A 19,884-nucleotide genomic window follows, 5' to 3' on the forward strand; every position below is an offset into this window, starting at 1 on the left:
AGCTCTGCCTGTGATGAAGTGTGAGCTAGTTTACAGAAGTTAGAGACTGTTTTCAGTTCAGCTCGAAACCACTGAGAAACACACGGTCTGATTTCACATCTCCTCAGCCAAACTGCAGGTTTGTGCAGCGCTCCAATTCCAATTACGACCTGACAGACAATTAACTGTGTTAAATGGGTTGATTATGTGTTCATATTTATTGCTGAGAACCAGGTCAATCACTGCGCTGGATGACTGCGTTACGTTTGATGTCCCGTTAACTACCGGTGGTGTGTCTGAGCGCCGTGTGGAAATCAGGGATCAGGTATCTGCTGACCTGAGGGAAACTCCCCTGCCAGTCTGTGGCTACTTTAACTGACCTGAATGTTTGGACAAGCAAACTCACTGAGACAAAAAAAGTGAATTAAAATTTTATCTAGAGCGTAAACACAGCTGTTGTTTCAGAGAAAGGCTTTCCGAGAAAGATTTTCTGTTTTTCTTCCTTTTAAGTATTTAGAGTGCATCAAAATCTCATTCCCCTTTTAGTCATAACAAAGACTTTTAAAACTTTAAATGCTAAAATGTTCCATCTTTGAACTTTTACAGAGGTTTCGGTGCAATTTAGGTCGATAAATGTAAGTCCTTAGTCATTAAGGCCTTGTTACTTGTACTTTTCGATCCAACATGTTCATGAATCCTCTTCATCATCTTGTTTTACGCAATGACGGATGGCCTCATCCCACTGCAGTACTTCACCCCCTCTGCACTGCTCAACATTATGCATCAGGCGTATTCCCAGAAGCAGTTAAAATGATCAAAGAAATCCGTTTTTAGCTGCATTCTGTTGATCACAAAGTTATCTCAGCATCCTGCTTCACCTCATGCTCCCTGTTATATAAGCACACGGAGCTGCTGAGTCAACTGCTGTCAGATCAGCTGGTCCGCTGTGAGTCACACATCATCAAACCTACACCACCGGGTTTCTCAGTGTGGACTCAAACAGCAGAGAGAGAGAGAGGATGCTTTGCAATGAGGCAAATGTCTTTTATAACAAGTCATTTAATGTTGTATTTTAGAAACACACTCTTTGAAACAAACCCAATATTCAGATGTATAATAAATTTAAAGGATTTTACCTTCCAAAATAAAATGAAATCATCAATGGAGATCTTTGCAGTGCTACTGAGACGCTGAAGTGTAAAAGCTGTGGTTACCTGTGGTTGAGCAGCCGCATCACCAGCATCCCCACATCACCGCGGCGACGCCTCTCACCGACTGCAGGATCCTGCACACATCCTCATACGTTGGTGTCAGTTTGCCCTGAGAGGAACAAGAAAAGGAGAAGAAGTGTTTCAGTGGAGCTCTCACAACTTCAAAGTGACCCGACGTGTCAAATGCACAGAGAGGAAGAGAGACACGGCGGGAAGAGGAAGGTGCTGCTTCTGCGGGAGGATCTGCCAGGTATGTTACATAAAGAGGGTGAAGTAAAGTTGAAAGTGAAGCTGTAAAGCACAGCGGAGAGGAAACGTATAGGATGAGAGGCGGTACGCAGGATGAAAGGGAATAAGGGGACACTGTGGTCAGTGAGCCCGGCGGTCGGATAACACGGTAAGAAAAACAACACGAGAAGCCCACATTGAAATGCACACATACATACATACAAACTCACAGATCATCAGAAACAAAGCAGAGAGGTACCGTCTGAGCCTGAGGGGCGAGAAATAAAAAAAATAAAAAACCCACAAACAACCGTATTTTCTTTGAACTGCACCCTGAAACTCTCTGCCAACCAGAAACCACATCGGCATGTGCAGGCATGTGCACAAAACATTTTGGGAAAACACCCCTTGTTTCCCTGCAGACAAAGAGATGCGCACGCACACGCACACACTCGCACACTGTAAAATGACAGGAGATAAAAGCAGCTATGCATGATGATTTTCTGCTTAAGACTCAATTCAATGATCCTCACCAACACGACCTAATTTTCTCTAATACCAGCCCTGAGCTGCTTAGACTAGCCCGCCATTTCCATAATGTTCTATCTATAGTGTGAAGGTATGCAAGTTCAAACATGCCTGCCTGCTCGTGTGTCGATTTGCACATATTTCCAGTTCACAACTGGTTGCCAATTATTAACATGTATGTTTGATCCCTCTCAGTTTTAACATTTCAAGGCCCCCTGGCAGCTGGAAGACAGACTGATGTCCACGCTGCTGCAAACACCATCTCCAGATTTGCTTGCTCTTCCTATGAAGGGGAAAATGATGTAAAAGTAACACTTTCACAAATGTGAAAGAGAAAAAACAAGAAAAATCTCTTGCCAAGCAGATGTGAATCACATGTCTGTGTGTTTGTCAGGATGCTAAAGAAGCATCATCAATTAGTTCCCTCAGAGCAGCAGCAGTGCTGCTATGAGTATAATGTTCCACCAAACTTTGACTACAGCAGATGGTTTTATTATTGATTAAGTATCAGATAACTGATAGAGTTCAGAAAAAGTGAACCAGAGAGGACAATGGGAGAGGGTTTCGTTTCACGGGTCGGCTCTGACGCTGCGGCGTGCCAGCAGCATGTGTGTGTTGTGTTCATGTATTTAAACTTAGCCACTGCAGCACATTTCGCCCCAGCTGTGGGAAGCAGTTACATAAGCTAAACTTGACCCTGATACTTCTCCTCCTCTTCCTCTGTTCGTCCTAACACCCCAGTCTTTATTATTTCTCATCCGCCCTCCATCCTATCCGGCCTGATGAGATTCATCTCAGCCCACATGCTGACCGACCGACCGACCACCCACCAGCCCAACCCCCCCCCCCCCCCCCCCCCCCCCCCCCCCCCCCCCGCCCCCCCACCACCACCACCCGAAAAACAAACAAAGACGCGGATATTATCCTCCACACATAATGCTTGACAGGTGCTGGATATTCATTTTGGAGCCGGTCCTGTTTGCCTGTTAAAGCTGGCATCAGCTGGATTTTTTTTTTTTTTTAGATAATTAAACATGTGCAACAAATATCATTTAGTTATTCAGTGCTGAGAAGTTACATGTACTGTAGATTGCCATCATATAATTCATCTGAATGTCTGGTTTTACAGTGCAGGAGGTGGAGGTGAAACACACACACACACACACACACACACACACACATAGACACACAAACAAACAAAACAATCCCGCCTGACACAACACGAGGGAAATCAAACCACTGTCTTTCCTCTGGCGGTGTACAGTCTAAAATGTTTAGTCTCCTCGTTTTTCCGCTCCCCGTGCCCTGCAGCGAGGCACGGGAGACTGAGAGGGGTAACGAGGAGAGGGGAGAGAGAGCTCTATGCAAAAAAAAAAAAAAAAAACCCACGTAGAGCTGAGAGGTGAGGCAGGGCTGTGGGCGAAAACACAGGGGGGGAGGGAGGAGAGGGCGCTGAGGTTGTTGGTGCAGACAGTGGAGGGAAAACATGTTAGGGTTCTGTGCTATGAATAGAAGTTTGCTATGGAAAAGTGAGACAGAAGGGAGGAAGGGGTGAAGACTGCAAACGAAGGAGAGTGAGAGGGAGAGATAGACAGAGAGAAATTTGGATGGGTGGGTGGGTGGGTTGGGTTGGGTGGGGGGTGCTATTGTTGCTGAGCTCTAAGTGGATAAGTAGACATGTGCTCTGGCTGCCTCTCTTCGGGCTTAATTGAGGCAGGCGAGACAAAAGGGGAAACATAATTATTCGCTCTCTTTCTCTTGGTCTCTCGTTCTCGCTCTCATTTTTTCGCAGTATATTAACACATTGAGAGAGTGTATTAACACAATGGTCCGAGCAACAGCAGCCAAAGCGGCATTACAGTACCACGCAGACACAGGCCTTGAACACACAAGCACCCACGCCGAGATGGGACAATGAACAATTCCGTAAAAGTCTTCATATTTTATATATACTCAAATTTGGGGTTTTTATTTCCTGAAAATATCAGCAACAGCATGTTTTATAAAAAAAAAAAAAAGCAGGTTGTTTTCCAAGTGCACAGCACAAAGCTCTTCTGGCTTTTGGGGATGTAAAAAATGAGACGGAGACAGAGCTGAGCATCGTGCAGGGACCGGAGGAGACTCTCGACTGCGCCGTCAGAAACAACTCCGTACTGGTTCCATAAACTCACACTGCCACATTGTCAGAGCCGTTTTAAAAGAGAAGCTTTTACATCTTTCACCTAGCTCATGAACGCAGACACGCACACAAGAGCAGGTAGTTTTCTGCTGCATTCACCGGAGCACAATAGCATAAAGAGAAGACATACTTCCAGTCGCACACACCTGCACAATCCCTAGAGAAATGCGAGCAGGTTTTTCCGACTCTCTCACACACACACACACACACACACACACACACATGCTCTCACACTCTTTGGAAAAATACCAAAGGCCTGTCAGAACAGCCACAGAGCGGGGAACACCCTTCTTTCCCCCCACAGCCAATCTTTTCATCTCTGCACCTGTCTCTGGCAGCTCCGCCCCAACATGACACACAGCTCAGCGCTGCCGACTGAAACCTCACATGACGTGGATGCGCACCGCACTGTACGACTGTACGACACTGTACTGCTGTGAACAAGCCAAACAAAACCTGTCTCATTGTCTCGCTGACAGTCATAGTCTCTACACATCACATTCTGGAGAGGCTGTCGAAATCAGACACTGACTTCCTGTTATGAAATCCCTGAGCACCATGTATTTAACATCCTTTATTCCCATTGTAGATGCACTAATTGTACACCTAAGAACTGAAGAGCACAGTGCCCGTCCATAAAGTGCTTCAACAGGTTAATGTGACACATCTTTCATTTGGGGATCTGTATGTTTCATTGTGGAGTGAGAGCATTCAGGTTTTGCTATGTTACTATTCAGTCATTCATTTGGTGGAAACCTTCAATGGTGCCAAGGTACAGATGCACAATGAATGACACAAAACACAACTAAAGGAAAATTTAGGAAGAAGAATACATTGCTATATAATAAAAAAAAAAAGTAAGTGAAAGTGTAGGAACAGATAAAAAGTGCAGATTAACCCCTTAAAGGGATAGTTCAACATTTTGGCAAATTGGCCCATTGCCATAATCCCTATAGTTTTAGCAGTAGGTTCGTTACCTTTAATTGTCGGTGCAAGCTATTTTTAGAACGGCGGAGCAGAGCCGCAAGCTGCTCAGAGCTACGCTACGGAGTCTAATGGGATTTCTTGGTTTCCCTCATCAAACTCATCCAATACACAATCCAACAACTCAAAAACGCCCTTGTGGACAAGTTGTGACCTGCACATTCACCACGCTATGAGATAATGTAACTTTACGAGACGGAGTTGTTTTCGAGACTGAACTGCCCCCGAAGGGAATCCACATCTGCGGTTTTGCATGAATTTACCTCGTAAACAACTCAGTCTCGTAACGTTCCGTTATTATCTCATAACGTGGTGAATGTGCAGGTCACAACTTGACTCCATGAGAGTGTTTTGTAGTTCTTGGATTGAGTACTTGATGAGTTTGATGAGGGAAACCAAGAAATCCCATTAGCTTCCGTAGCGTAGCTCTGAGCAGCTCACAGCTCTGCTCCGCCGTTCTAAAAATAGCTTGCATCAACAATTAAAGGTAACAAACCTACTGCTATGACTATAGGGATTATGGCAATGGGCCAATTTGCCCAAATGTTGAACTATCCCTCTATAGACTGGCGTGCATTAGAAGCAATACAACCAACAGGCCTGTGGGTGTTAGGGGGATTTATTAACAGTTGTCAGTTGTATCATCTCATACAGCTATAAAATGTTTTGGGGGCCTTAAATGTGAGAGTTGAAACATTAAAGGGATAGTTCAACATTTTGGCAAATTGGCCCATTGCCATAATTGCTATAGTCATAGCAGTAGGTTCGTTACCTTTAATTGTAGGTGTAAGCTATTTTTAGTACAGCGGAGCGCAGCAGCAGGCTGCTCAGAGCTACGCTATGGAGGCTAAGGGAATTTCTTGGTTTCCCTCATCAAACTCATCAAATACAAAATCCCAAAACTCCACAGCGCTTTTGTAGACAAGTTGTGAGCTGCACAACCACCACGCTATGAGATAATGACGGAACGATTCGAAACGGAGCCGTTTTCGAGGTAAATTCATACAAAACCGCTGATGTGCGTTGCGTTCAGGGACAGTTTTTCAGCAAGCAGTCTCCGTATTTACCCTGTATTTACCTCGAAAACGGCTCCGTTTCGTATCGTTCCGTCATTATCTCATAGCGTGGTGGTTGTGCAGGTCACAACTTGTCTACAAAAGCGCTGTGGAGTTTTGGGATGTTGAATTTGATGAGTTTAATGAGGGAAACCAAGAAATTCCATTAGCCTCCATAGCGTAGCTCTGAGCAGCCTGCTGCTGCGCTCCGCCGTACTGAAAATAGCTTACACCTACAATTAAAGGTAATGAACCTACTGCTATGACTATAGCGATTATGGCAATGGGCCAATTTGCCAAAATGTTGAACTATCCCTTTAAGATAATAGTGCTTGTTGTTGTTGTGTTGTTGTGCTGTGTTTTATCACTCAGTGTTTTTCCCAGGGAGTGAGCTAATGAAAATAACTTAAGAGAGACACTGGAGGTAGCAACAGTAGTGTCTAGACGCTGCTGTAACCAGAGAGACCCTCGGCTTGACTGACCTCGCTGACCCTCCTCTGCACTCTTGAACCACGACCAAACCCTCCCCACCCCTCCCACCCCCCATCACCCCCCATCAAGGCCCCAAAATGCATGAGGCAGTTGCTGGACTCACCCTGCCCTCGGGCCTTTTTCCCGCACCTTTCACATACCCCCACCCTCCCTCCAGGCATGTACCCCTCCCTCCCTCCCTCCTTCTCTCCAGGAGCGAAGTCGCCGAGGTTAACGCTCTCTCCGGGGGGTAAGCAAAGGAATTCCTGAATGGGAAAAACTTCATTCCTGGCAAGTCAAAATAGAATACCATGGGAATCCTAGAGAGGCTTTTATCAGAGTGCCCCCATGCTCCCTAATACTGCACACACGCACACACACACACACACACACACACACACACACACACACACACACACACACACACACACACACACACACACACACACACACACACACACACACACACACACATACACACACACACACACACACACACACACACACACACACACACACACACACACACACACACACACACAGACATGTGCACACCTACAGAAATGCGCACAAACACACCTGCAGACATGCATGTTTGCACACTGGGGGCTTCCTTGTTGTTGTTTACGCTGAGCAAACCTGCTGAAAAAGATAACAGACACACTGCGAATAACATGCGCATCAGGACGAGGTGCGGGACGGCTCAGTGGTCCAAACAAATAAGGATCAGGGACTTATTTGTCAGTGAGTGTCTGCATGCGCACTCCTAGGTGTGTGTATTGTTCACATTTGAGTAGCAACTGTATCCATCCAGTGCCGAGATAACAGTCAGATGGGCTCTGAAATCATCCTATTGTAGCGATAGGAGCGCACACTCCACTGCACTCCCACAGTACCTCAGAGACGTGGCTGTCTCAGACATCACCGCCAGAATTCCCTGGAAGAGGGAGATTAGCTTCTTATTCATCCTTTCGGGATCTGACAAGACACGTGCCACCCCCCCACCCCTCTCTCCCTCTCTCCTCCTGCTCTTCCCCTTCTCTCCGCTTAAACACACACATGCACATACACAAACACAGTGCCTGCAAGCACGAGTCTCGGCTGCTGCTTAAATCAAACATTAATTTCTTCTACATGGTGAGAGACAAATTATAATTCCTTCCTGAGCGAGGCTCTCAGAGGAGGGCCGAGTATAAAAATGACAGAACTAAGTGGAGAGGGAGGAAAGGAGAGATGATTGTTATTAATTTACGATGGATGCCTCATGGAGAAGTGTAGAGGAAAGAAAAAAAACTGAACAGAAGCAAGATTTAGGATTGTGGTGATAATACTAATAAGCAAAAGGAAATTCACTGCCAAGTTCTGTCAGAAAGCGTGCCAAAATGGAAAAAAGCAAAGAATCATGGATAAATAAAAAAATAAATATAATCGCTTGAAAACGGGGGTAAAGAGATTGTCATGTAGTGCGGCGTATCATCAGCAAAACGACACATGAAAGATTTGAGATTTTGGGGTCAGTGGTGGCATCTGAGGCTCAAAAAAAAAAAAAAGATAACGGGCAGTGGGATTCAGTGTCAATCAGTTCATCCACTTTACTCCTCAAGTGTCGCTAACCTCATTAAATACGCTCCTCCATCTTTCTAGAAGCTTACGCCGTACGCTCCTTAACTCAGATTTCAGCTGACTGTGTCGGCAGCGCGCCGCAGTCGGGGGATTACCATATTTTGAAGGAAAAATCCTTCCACCACGAGTCCTCCATTGAGTGAGAGGGCCCCACGAGAGTCAATGAGTGTGTGTAGCTTTTTGACGCTCCACTCCCGAGTTTGCAGAGTGCAACTTCAGCGATGACGGAGCCCGGCGTATGAAACCTCACATTATGATCTTTCAAGATACACACTTTAACGTGAGGCTTTTACACCGTCTGATCCATTCTCCCACTTGTTCTGAGATGAGGGAGATCAAGGGGCGTCAGTCTAAATGAATTCCTTCCCTGAACTTCTCTTGTAGGTTACCGCGCCACTTGAAATCCTCTTGTTGATGGAGTCTGACTGTACAGGTTGAATGACAAATGCTAAAGCATCACCGGCTCACGCGCGCAGCCCGCCGCCATCCCACAATCAGCGCTCGCTCCATCGTCCTGATGAAACCCCTGATTGCACAGATGAGTCATCACAACCAATCAACTGTATATTGATGTGGTGATTTGCACTTCCCCAAGAAGTGAGAGGCAGTAAAAAAAAAAAGAAAGAAAAAAAAGTTGTTTAATTATTCAGGCAAAGTGGAATAAGACATTGACTGTGCTCCAGATTCAGCTGGTAACCGTAGAAACCCTGCGGGGCAAGACGCAGCCGCGGGGGGAGGAGTGGCTGGGAGGGAAGGAGTAAGATAGAGAAGGATGGATGCTAGACAAAAAAAAAGAAACAGAATAAAATGAGGAGCGTAATATGCAGACATAGCATATTTGAATTTCACGTGGGCAATGGCATGCAACTACAGGATTTCATTATACAGCAGATATCATCCAGTCAGCCTCATCCATCGCCAATATCAGTGTCAATCAACTCTTATCTGTAACAACCTAAACCACAGCTGACTTATTACTAACTCATTCAAAACTTATCCAGACTCTTTCTCAGTCTGCTGCATTTCCCTTCTGTTCACCACTTAGTCTGATTTATCCCTGCTGCACTTTAACACATTGTGCTATTGGTTACTTTGCTGTGTGTTGTCCTGCTTTTCTGCGGTATCCCAGTTGCACAGGAGACAAATTCCTTTCAGCTTGGTTGACATGGCAATAAAGTAATGAAGTGGGACAGGACACACCGCACAGAAGAGCTTTTAATCCTGAAATTATTAAGTAGGACTACGGCTTGTTGTAACATTTCAAGACAGGGAATTCTATCCCATTTTTTCTTTTACATGAGGTGATAGATTTAGTCTATGATTTAGGAGGTTTATTGTTTCATAATGCAGGCGTTAAGAATAAAATTGATTCAGTCTTTTGAAAAGTGAATGCAATTTCAATTTCAGCCTTGTAAAGGACAAAAAAAACATCTTCTTTGTCTCTAGAGATCCATATCAGTTAAACCACAGCATCACAGCAAATTCAGACACTGACACACATATACACACCCCCTGACAAACACAGACAGGTGTGAAAGGAGCCAAATTGGCAGGTAATACTTCCTATTCCGCTCTGTGCAGTCTGAAGAGACGGCGAAATAACAGGGCAGATGGGTGGGTGAGAGAGCGATAAGAGGGTTTTAAGCAAAGGTAGAGTGAGGTGGGAGGTTGAGGCAGGGGGGATGGGAGCAGAGCGAGCGGTAAGAGGGTCTGAGAAAGAAAAAAAAAAGAGATGATGGTGTTGAAAGGGGGATGAGAGGTTGTTAGAGCGCTGGGGAGCGGGTGGAATCGAGTGTTGGGCCACAGGTAGACAGACAAATGATGTGAGCTGAGGTGGAAGGAGACATGAGAGGGAGAGAGGTGGAGTGGTGCTGATAGGTCCTGAGGGGCCGATAGAGATAGATGCTGTGTCGAAGTAGGGCAGATGTGAACAGGCACGATTTGTTGTCATTAACAATATGACTGGAGTAAGGCTGTCTGTAGAGAGCCACTGTCCGAGGGAGTGTGTGCTGATGCAAACAGATGGCCCACAACAGAGACAGAGGAGCTGTGGTTTGTTACTGTAACAAACTATGAATACATTGTTAAAGGGATAGTTCAACATTTTAGCAAATTGGCCCATTGCCATAATCCCTATAGTTTTAGGAGTAGGTTCGTTACCTTTAATTGTCGGTGCAAGCTATTTTTAGAACGGCGGAGCAGAGCCGCAAGCTGCTCAGAGCTACGCTATGGAGGCTAATTGTCTGATTTCTTGGTTTCCCTCATCAAACTCATCAAATACACAATCAAACAACTCCAAAATGCTCTGGTGGACAAGTTGTGACCTGCACATTCACCACGCTATGAGATAGTAACGGAACATTACGAGACAGGGTTGTTTTGGTAAATTCATGCAAAATCGCTGATTCGCGTTATTGGGGGCAGTTTTTCGGCAAGCAGTCTCTGCATTTGCCTCGAAAACAACTCTCATATACATTACATTATTATATACATACATTACATATTAGCCTCCGTAGTGTAGCTCTGAGCAGCTCGCGGCTCTGCTCCGCCGTTCTAAAAATATCTTGCACTGACAATTCAAGGTAACAAACCTACTCCTAAAACTATAGGGATTATGGCAATAGGCCAATTTGTTGAATTATCCCTTTACAACATGAACTTTTAAAATTGTTGATTCATGTTACAGTTTTGTAGAAGAATAAAAAGGTTTCCACACAGAAAACACAGATTTAGCTGTTAACGCATGGTTTATAAACACTGAATTTACATGACGTATGATAGAAAAAAGAAATTTAGGACCATCTTCCAAAAATATTCCTTAATGGTGCACAGAATAAGGTATAAATAGTGCAACAATGCAATATGCAGGTATCTTGCTCTGGTTTTAATGAGATTCTTAAGAGTAAAGCGAGGACAGTTAATAAAACACAGAGCAGGACTCTCATCACTTTTTTTAATTAGGAAAACTGCTGAGGTCCTGCAAATCCTTTGTAGTACTACCATGAGTAAGAAAGAGGCTTCAGCGTGACCACACAAAGACAAGAGGGGAGAAAAAGTGTAGAGGGTGTGATATGAAAGGGGTAAGAGAGGAGGTGTAGGGAGACACAGGGGAAACACAAATCTTGACAAACTGCGGCTGAGGCGGGAGGAGCAGGTAAGTGTTCAGAAGTTAGCGGCACACAGGAGGAATGGCGGGAGAGGAGGTGGGGGAGGGGAGACGGCGGGTGGTGGAAGGGGAAGTTATCTCAGTGCATCTCCTGCACCTGAGTCAACAGCGGAGCTCACAAACAAAGTGCCCCCTTCAAGCAGAGACAGGGGACAATGAGCAGCAGAGAGGGACGGGGGTAAGAAATGTTCAACAAGAATGTGACAGACAAACAGCAGCACCGCTCTGAGGAGGAGGACACCAAGACAGTTCAGTTCTGTCTTGTGATGGCTTTCTAGGTATTATTATTTCTAATAATAAAAGACAAGATGTTATTAAAAAGGGTAAAAAAAAACAAAAACACATTGTACTTGCAAATGAAGAGCAGGCTCTAAATAAAGACAGATTCTGAAATGTGGATCACATGTTGTTCTTTTCACATCCCTCCTTTTTGCTACCCACTTCTTCATTTGTGCGCGCACACACACACACACATACACACTGTCAGACACAATAAGGTGTGACAGATTCGGAGAACGAAAGGAGACCTCCGCCCAGAAAGTTGCATCAATCTTCTGCAAATTTCAACAACGACAACAAACTGCTTCAGTAATCTTACCACACACACACATTAGGGTACTTTCCTACACTTTGTGAAGCACCGTGAGATGATTTTATTTCTATTGATCAATGTGTCTTTTCTGATTAACTGGTTCATTATTCAGTCAAGAAAATGCTAAAGCTATCTCCCTTTAGGAGATTCACTGTATACGCAACAATGATCACATTTAAACACAATCATGACTTAAGCTTGATAACACACAGTGTAACAACACTTATGTTGTGTTTTTTTTTAGCTCCGCCAGGTTGACACAAGCAGATGCTGCAGAGCTGCAGAGGAGAACAACATATGGAAACGAGTTGTGTCAAATTAGCATACGACCTCCAGGCTGGGATCAACATAAGGCATCATTTCCAGAAAAAAAACAAAAAACAAAAACTCAGCTTCCTTTTTTCCAAAGCAATATCATCCTGGAACATTCTTCTACTTAACGTGGTCGGAATTATTCATTTTACATCATTAAAATGAATTTCACTCAGTATGAACTCTATACGAGAGTTATAAAAGTGTCTAAGTCGTCTGTATGACTCGTCACGTTACGTTGATTTCAACCAATGTCTGAACGGCGTCTTGTGGCCATCGATGAGACGGGGATGTCAACAACATGCCAGCAAAGCGGCGTCTCTTCAGTGGATGGGGTTGGATCTAGGTCAATGGGTCCATTTCCTGGTAGTTGAGCTCTTGTGCGGACTCGAGCTGGGGGTTATTGTTTGGGCTCTCTGAGTGGCTACAGTGAATAGAGCCTCCCCTCTCAGTGCATTAGTGACCTGTATAAGCTCCACACGACTCGCTGACATCTGAGTGCAGGCCTGAGGGGAGTGGACAAAGGCAATCTGACCACACACATACACACACATACACATTCAGGTGCCTAAAAGCTAATGCACCACAGGACAATAACAAAAACACACAGTCTGATAGAAACCTTATACAGCACTCACCACAGGCTCGTATTATCCCCAAAGAAACTCAATCCAAAAAACAAAAAAAAAAAGAAAATAAAGAATCCATGCTGCTCTGCCTGTAAGCCTTCATCCTTGCTTTTGTTGTACACACACTTTCAGACATATCCACATACATATTTGCACATGCACACACTTACAAATGCATACACAGGCTGCTTCAGACCGCCTTGTACAATCCCACCGCATCACTTCCAGGTCAACAAGCAGGAACGTGAAGTGTGACTACACGATGAGGGCTGAGTCGCAGGCCAGGTCGGCGTTCTCTTTAACTAACCCTCTAACTAACTGTAACTAATGTAATGTGAGGGTTGAAAGGAGAGATGGAGTGAAGGAGAGGAGGAGAGGAGTGAGGAGACAATGGCTAAGTGACCTGTTTCTGCTGCTGCTGCTGCTGCTGCTGCTGCTGCTGCTGCTGCTGCTTGGACAGAGAAACACACTCAAAACCCACAAGACACTCAGGCAAAGTAGGAGGTGTAAAGATTTCCAAACAGCGATTTGGAAAAAAAAGAAAAAAAAGAAGAAGATCCCAGGAAGGGCAAATCTCCCCAGAGCAAACAAAGCATAAACACACAATCTTTGAAGACACTCTTTGCACTCCTGCAGTAATTCCTGCCTTAAATCCCTACTCAGCACTTCACACACAACTGTGTTTCCACTCTCTCGCTCTGAAGTCTTTAAAACCAGTTTCCTGCTCAGGTAACGTGTCTTGTCTCAAGAACTGCTCTTTCCGTTTTTCCACAACAAACGCAGTTTCATAATATTCTGCCACTCGCTTATAAGGCTCTTCTCCGTCCAGAATAACAAACATCAAGTTGTTTACAGCAGAAGCATCCTTTGTTTGCTGATCACTCAACAAAATTACGCATTATAACCCCTCACCGCAGCTTTTCTTTTTTTTTTTCTTATTTCTAGGGCACCCTAGAAACATCTGAGGCTCTAACCATATCAAATAAGATGTAGATGCATGTAAGCACACACACATACACACACACACACACACACACACATACACACACACACATACACAGTGATGTGGGGGCTGGAACGCAACACTGATCAGAGATAATGGGCAGACATGACAGGGATGGCAAATGCTGTCACACCAAGAGAGGAGGGGATGGAGGGATGATGGAGCAAGAGACAGAAAGAGAGAGACGGACGGAAACAGAAAGAGAGAGAGAGAGACGGATGGAAAGAGAGAGGGAGAGAAGGAAGGAAGGAAGGAAGAAAGAAAGAAACTCCCAATTCATCAGCGCACGGCGAGGAGACAAAAGGGAGGAAATGAATGAGGGCACATGCCAGCTCACGTCAGCTCTGAGACACCCCTCCCCCGTCTGGACCACTTCTCAATTAGAGACATCCCCTTCTGCTTCTCCCACTCTCTCCGCATCTTCTTCTTCTTCTTCTTCTTCTTCTTCTTCTCAGCAGGAGAGTGAGGTGGGGGTGGGGGGTGGAAACATTCTCTACCTGATGTTACGCACTCTGCAGGCTGACAACTCTCGTGCTCCTGCTCGACCAGACGAGCGACATTATGAACGGACGCACTTAAGCAAACACGTCGTTGCCGTGACATAATGTTCACACTGACTCATTCTGACTCTCTGGGCTTTGCACATTTACTCCAGCTGAAGGCCAAGACTGTGGAACACAGCCACACAAACCACTACACACTAATAATGCTCCGCAAACTAATACTTAAAGGGATAGTTCAACATTTTGGCAAATTGGCCCATTGCCATAATCCCTATAGTCTTAGCAGTAGGTTTGTTACCTTTAATTATCGGTGCAAGCTATTTTTAGAACGACGGAGCAGGGCCGCAAGCTGCTCAGAGCTACGCTACGGAGGCTAATGGGATCTCTTGGTTTCCCTCATCAAATACACAATCCAACAACTCCATAACGCTTTCGTGGACAAGTTGTGACCTGCACATTCACCACGCTATGAGATAATAATGGAACGTTACGAGACAGAGAGTTGTTTTCGAGGTAAATTCATGCCAAACCACTGATGCGCGTTCCCGTCTGGTGCAGTTTTTTCGGCAAGCAGTCTCTGCATTTGCCTCGAAAACAACTCTGTCTCATAACGTTCCGTTATTATCTCATAGTGTGGTGAATGTGCAGGTCGCAACTTGTCCACGAGAGCGTTTTGGAGTTGTTGGATTGTGTATTTGATGATGGAAACCAAGAAATCCCATTAGCGTCCGTAGCGTAGCTCTGAGCAGCTTGCGGCTCTGCACCGTCGTTCTAAAAATAGCTTGCACCGATAATTAAAGGTAACAAACCTACTGCTAAGACTATAGGGATTATGGCAATGCACCAATTTGCCAAATTGTTGAACTATCATTTAAAAACATCTTCATGGTTTTGTCTGAGGCCTTAGAGCCGCTCATCTCTGTGAACCCCCACATCTGGAGCTACATCTGGATGGAAACTTTATTTTTGTCCTCTTGTGACCCATCATCCCTTAGCAGGTCAACCAGAAAGTTTTTGTGATTAGTTTTCAAGATATCGTTGTTGGCTTATTCTATCATGGACACTCCAAAAGGGATTCCCCCTCCTACTGCACGCACAGAAGAGAAAAAACAAGCACCTCTCCACCCTCAACTGTCAGCTTCGTCTTGGTTTTCCCCAAAACAGATTTCAACAATATCCGTCTGGTCGTGGTCTGCAAGTGACAGCAGCGGAGAACTGGGAGAGTGAGCGACAGGAACACACACACACACACACACACACACACACACACACACACACACACACACACACACACACACACACACACACACACACACACACACACACACACACACACACACATACAGTCATAGAGAAGAGAGACACACAGAGAACCCCACAAGGCGCACACTCAAACACAAACATTTAAACAGCTTGATTGCATGTGGGGAGATGGGCACTGTGGGGGCTGATGCATAAGCCCTATATTTGCTCAACAGCAGAAATAAGTGGACCACTGAGGAAGAGGGGGATGAAGCGTTGGAGAGAAAAAAAATGAGACACAAAGATGAGAGAGAGAGAGAATGAGAGAGGGAAAGAGAGAGAGAGAGGAAGAGAGAGATCATCCCTTTCATGTTAATTGCATCATCCCTTTATCATGCCCGCCACATGCTCTTCAAACTGCATCTTATGTGCTGCGTCCGTAATCATAAAGAGAGAGGAGAGGCCGCTCCTCTGACCTGCCACAAGGTCACAAGAGTCTCATTCACTGTGGAGGATTAAGATGTGAGAGTATTTGCAGTAAGCTTCACTACAATGTTGTTAATGATGATGATGATTATTATTATTTCTATTTTTAATGTATTATTTGATGTAGCTCAATATGAGCTTTACATGGACAGATCGAGAGATAAGTGTGATTCATGTATTTGTATTTGTAGTGTAGATTAAACAAAGGCTTCTCCTGTTCTGTTTCTATTCTGTGTTTTTGGTTGGTTGGTCGTTTTCTTTTTCTTTTTCTTTTCTTTTCTCCCCCCTTTTTTTCTTCTTTTCTTTCTCTTTGGGAAATACAGAGAGGGGAGGGATCTGGGTTGAAAAAAAACAAAGAAACTGTACGAGTCACTCCACTGATATTGTATCAGGATGGATATTTTTGTTGTTGTCTTTTTCTGCTAATTCATTGGAAATAAAAACATATTTAAAAAAAACAAAGGCTGCAGGATATCACAATGTGATCCATCTATCATCTGTCTATCACTACGATCTGGTCCCTGCAGTGTGAACCATCACATTTGACTTGAGGTTAGGATACAGTAAGGGTTGGAGTTATACAGTACTCATGCGGTGGTTATGGTTTCAGATTGTAAGTGAATGCAACGTCCTCCTTTGAGACAAAAAACAAGTGGCTGGTTGTTGTGTGTGTTTACATCGGCCTGGAAGAGGATACAGTATATCTACCTCCATCTGCCCTATAGGTGGGCCGGCTGAGCAGGAGAGCTGTGTATCAATCTGGGTCAGTACGTACACATCCTCACACACAATACAAACACACACACTTGCCCACAAGGCTCACTTAACGGAGCCCCATCCCCCCCTTCACGCTCACACACTATATTAGCTTACTGTACACACACAGAGCACATGGTTGCGCGGATGCACACACACTCTTGTTTGTCCAAAACACACACACAAACACACACACACATGCTTGCGTAGTAGTAAATGGACACACATAGGCATTAACCTGAATGAGCTGTGTGTAAAAGTATCTGAGATAATGGCTTTTTCACAGCCACGGGCTTTCACAAAGTCTTTGTCAATTTTGAAAAAAGTACACACATATACACACATTTCCACCAACACACACACACACACACACACACACACACACACACACACACACCAGTTTTTATCTGTCACTATAAATCCCTTCACGGATCACTTCCTCAAAACACCCTGCCAATATTCAACTTCCTCATGGCGGCAACCGAAGCAGTGAGTTGTAGCGAGAAAGATAACATGAAGGGAAGATAAGAGAGAGGGAGGGAGGGAGAGAGAGAGAGAGAGAGAGTTTAGATGTTTTCTTTTTCTCTAAACAAACACAAATGTTGATGGTTGATAACAGCTCATCATTCTCAAGCGGTGGAATCAAAACAGATTGATTCCTGTCCTCATCAGGACTGTACTTATTCTGCTGCATAAATAAATAATTCTTTCTTTTTTTTTTACTTTTTGTACCATGTTATAGCCCACATATTGACTTGGACTGACCTTTCTGAAGGGAGTGAACCAAATTGTCCAATTTGTCTGTTTGTTTTTAGACAAGAGGCACAAAGTGAGGGAGGAGACAGGACAGCAGAGACTTTGCGCCCTTTGCCCTCTTGTAACTCTTCAGCTGTCTGGATGCCTGAAGACGACCCTGTGCACAGCTGAGACCCAACACCTCCACTAATGCCATTATGCCCACACACAACACACACACACACACACACATACATTTGAGTGACAGATGTTAAATACATGTGAAGCATTCACAGGGAGGTAAAAGTGAACACTCACAGACTCCTGCTTCTGCTCCTTTGTTTTTGTTTTAATCTAATCTACTCTCTCTCTCCTCCTCCGTCTTGTCGGCCACTGTCACTCTGGCTGCTCTTCACAGCCTCACTCCCTTTAACTGTTGCTCTCTGAAGACTCCCAGCAGCTCTGAGGTCTCTGCCTTTGTGTAGTCCCTCTCTATCTGCTCTTTAGCTGCTTCTCCTCTTCATAACGACTCATCTGACACACACACACACACACACACACAGCAGGCTAATGTCTTTATCATCTCCAAATGCTTCAGTGTGTGATCTCTCTCTCTCTCTCTCTCTCTCTCTCCATTTTGCGCCTTTGATGGCAGAACCAGTAATTTTGAGGACTGATGATCTTCTTTTTTCTCTCTCTAACGAGGTTTCAAAAACTCATAACTACTACAAGCACCACTTGATTTTTTTTTCCTTTTTTCTTTTTATCCAACCGGAGTGTAATCTGACTTTATCTTAGGGAATTTCATCTGCTCAGTATTTGTTACGTAAAAGCTCACAATCGATCAAAGGCGCTGCCACGGTACAGTACGTAGTACAGTCTGCATCACTGTGTTTGCCCTTTGAGCGACACAGTGTGCTCCACGGAGAGGGGAGAGCCAGGTGCTGCCGGGCTAGAAGGCAGTTAGAGGTATTTCGTTATCACCAAATTAACCTCCAGTAGGAAACTAGGCAGAGTCCCAGGGAGAGCATTAATGATTGATCAACTTTCCCCAACACACACACACACACACACACACACACACAGCTCCATTCAGCCTGGCTAGGTGAACAAGATTTGTGCAAGCCTTTTTCTCGCTGTATTTATTTAAATCTATATGACTGTGTATGTGTGTGTGTGTGAGTGTGTGAGAGAGAGAGAGGGAGCGAGGGGAGTCCCAAACACCAAACACAGTAGTATACTGTACTAGCAACGGAGAGGAGCCACACTCACACACAGAGGCACGTTGTGTAAGAAACTATGCCATCTCAGAGAGTACGTTGGTAACCACACTTAAACACACACACACACAGACACACACACACACACCGTATGCAACAACAAGCTTCTCTTAGATTTGAACCCTTTAGTGTAACTTCATAGAGAAGGTCTCACAATCATTTAATCACATCCAACATGAACACACAATCAACTCCATCCATGCAACTCACAACCAACCCACACACACACATCTTCAAAACAAGAAAAAGTGTCTCTTTACCTTGGCTCACACTCCACACCTGTCTGTGTGTAACAGTTAATTCCCTGTGGTGGTTAAAACACTGTCAAACACGTGTCCTCCTCTCAGAGAGCAAACAGGGGCGGAGGGGGGGGAAATCCTTTGCACCGGTGAGACGTCTCCTCGTGCACTCCAGCGTAGCTCCCTAAACACGACACACACATACACATACACACACATTACAGCACATACTCGCACATGCTGCCTCTTACACGCCTAGACCAGACTGAGAAGGCTGAGGAGAGGAGGGTGTGTGAGCCGCTGCCTGAGTCTGAGCCCGCCCCTCTTTCTCTCTGGCTCTCCCCGTCCCCGTCCTCTCCCACATGCACTCACCCTGCCCTCCTCCCTCTCTCACTTCTCTCTCTCTCTCTCTCTTTTCTCTCGCTCCCGCTCTCTCTCTCTCTCTCCAATTTCACCTCCCCCGGCTTGCCAATTGACTGCCAGCATGTGTGCTGGGTCTGTGCCTCTAAGCCTTTAGATGTCCCAGTCCTCTTTTTAATTGCTGGCTCTCTGGCCTCCAAAAGTTCTAGTCGACACAAACACAAAGACAACACAGATGATAAAGTGGACAAGCTCAATCATGCACAAAACATAAGGATACATGAAAAGACACTCGCACACAACTTAAAGACAGGCTGATAAAG

At 44.9% G+C, this 19,884-nt stretch overlaps 1 protein-coding gene across 1 annotated transcript in view; it reads right to left on the reverse strand.

The window, feature by feature from the left end:
• Nucleotides 1–19,388, reverse strand: part of LOC310997512 (rho guanine nucleotide exchange factor TIAM1-like) — a 56,875-nt gene extending 37,487 nt beyond the window's left edge. The window contains exons 1-2 of the mRNA XM_083987230.1: nucleotides 19,223–19,388; nucleotides 1,194–1,299 (exon numbers count right to left, since the gene is read on the reverse strand). The gene's annotated coding sequence lies outside the window, so the exon portion shown is untranslated. The remainder of the gene's footprint in view (nucleotides 1–1,193; nucleotides 1,300–19,222) is intronic.
• Between the last annotated feature and the right edge of the window lie 496 nt (nucleotides 19,389–19,884).

This window comes from Trachurus trachurus, assembly GCF_905171665.1.
Source record: "Trachurus trachurus genome assembly, chromosome: 14".
Classification (NCBI taxonomy): Eukaryota; Metazoa; Chordata; class Actinopteri; order Carangiformes; family Carangidae; genus Trachurus; species Trachurus trachurus.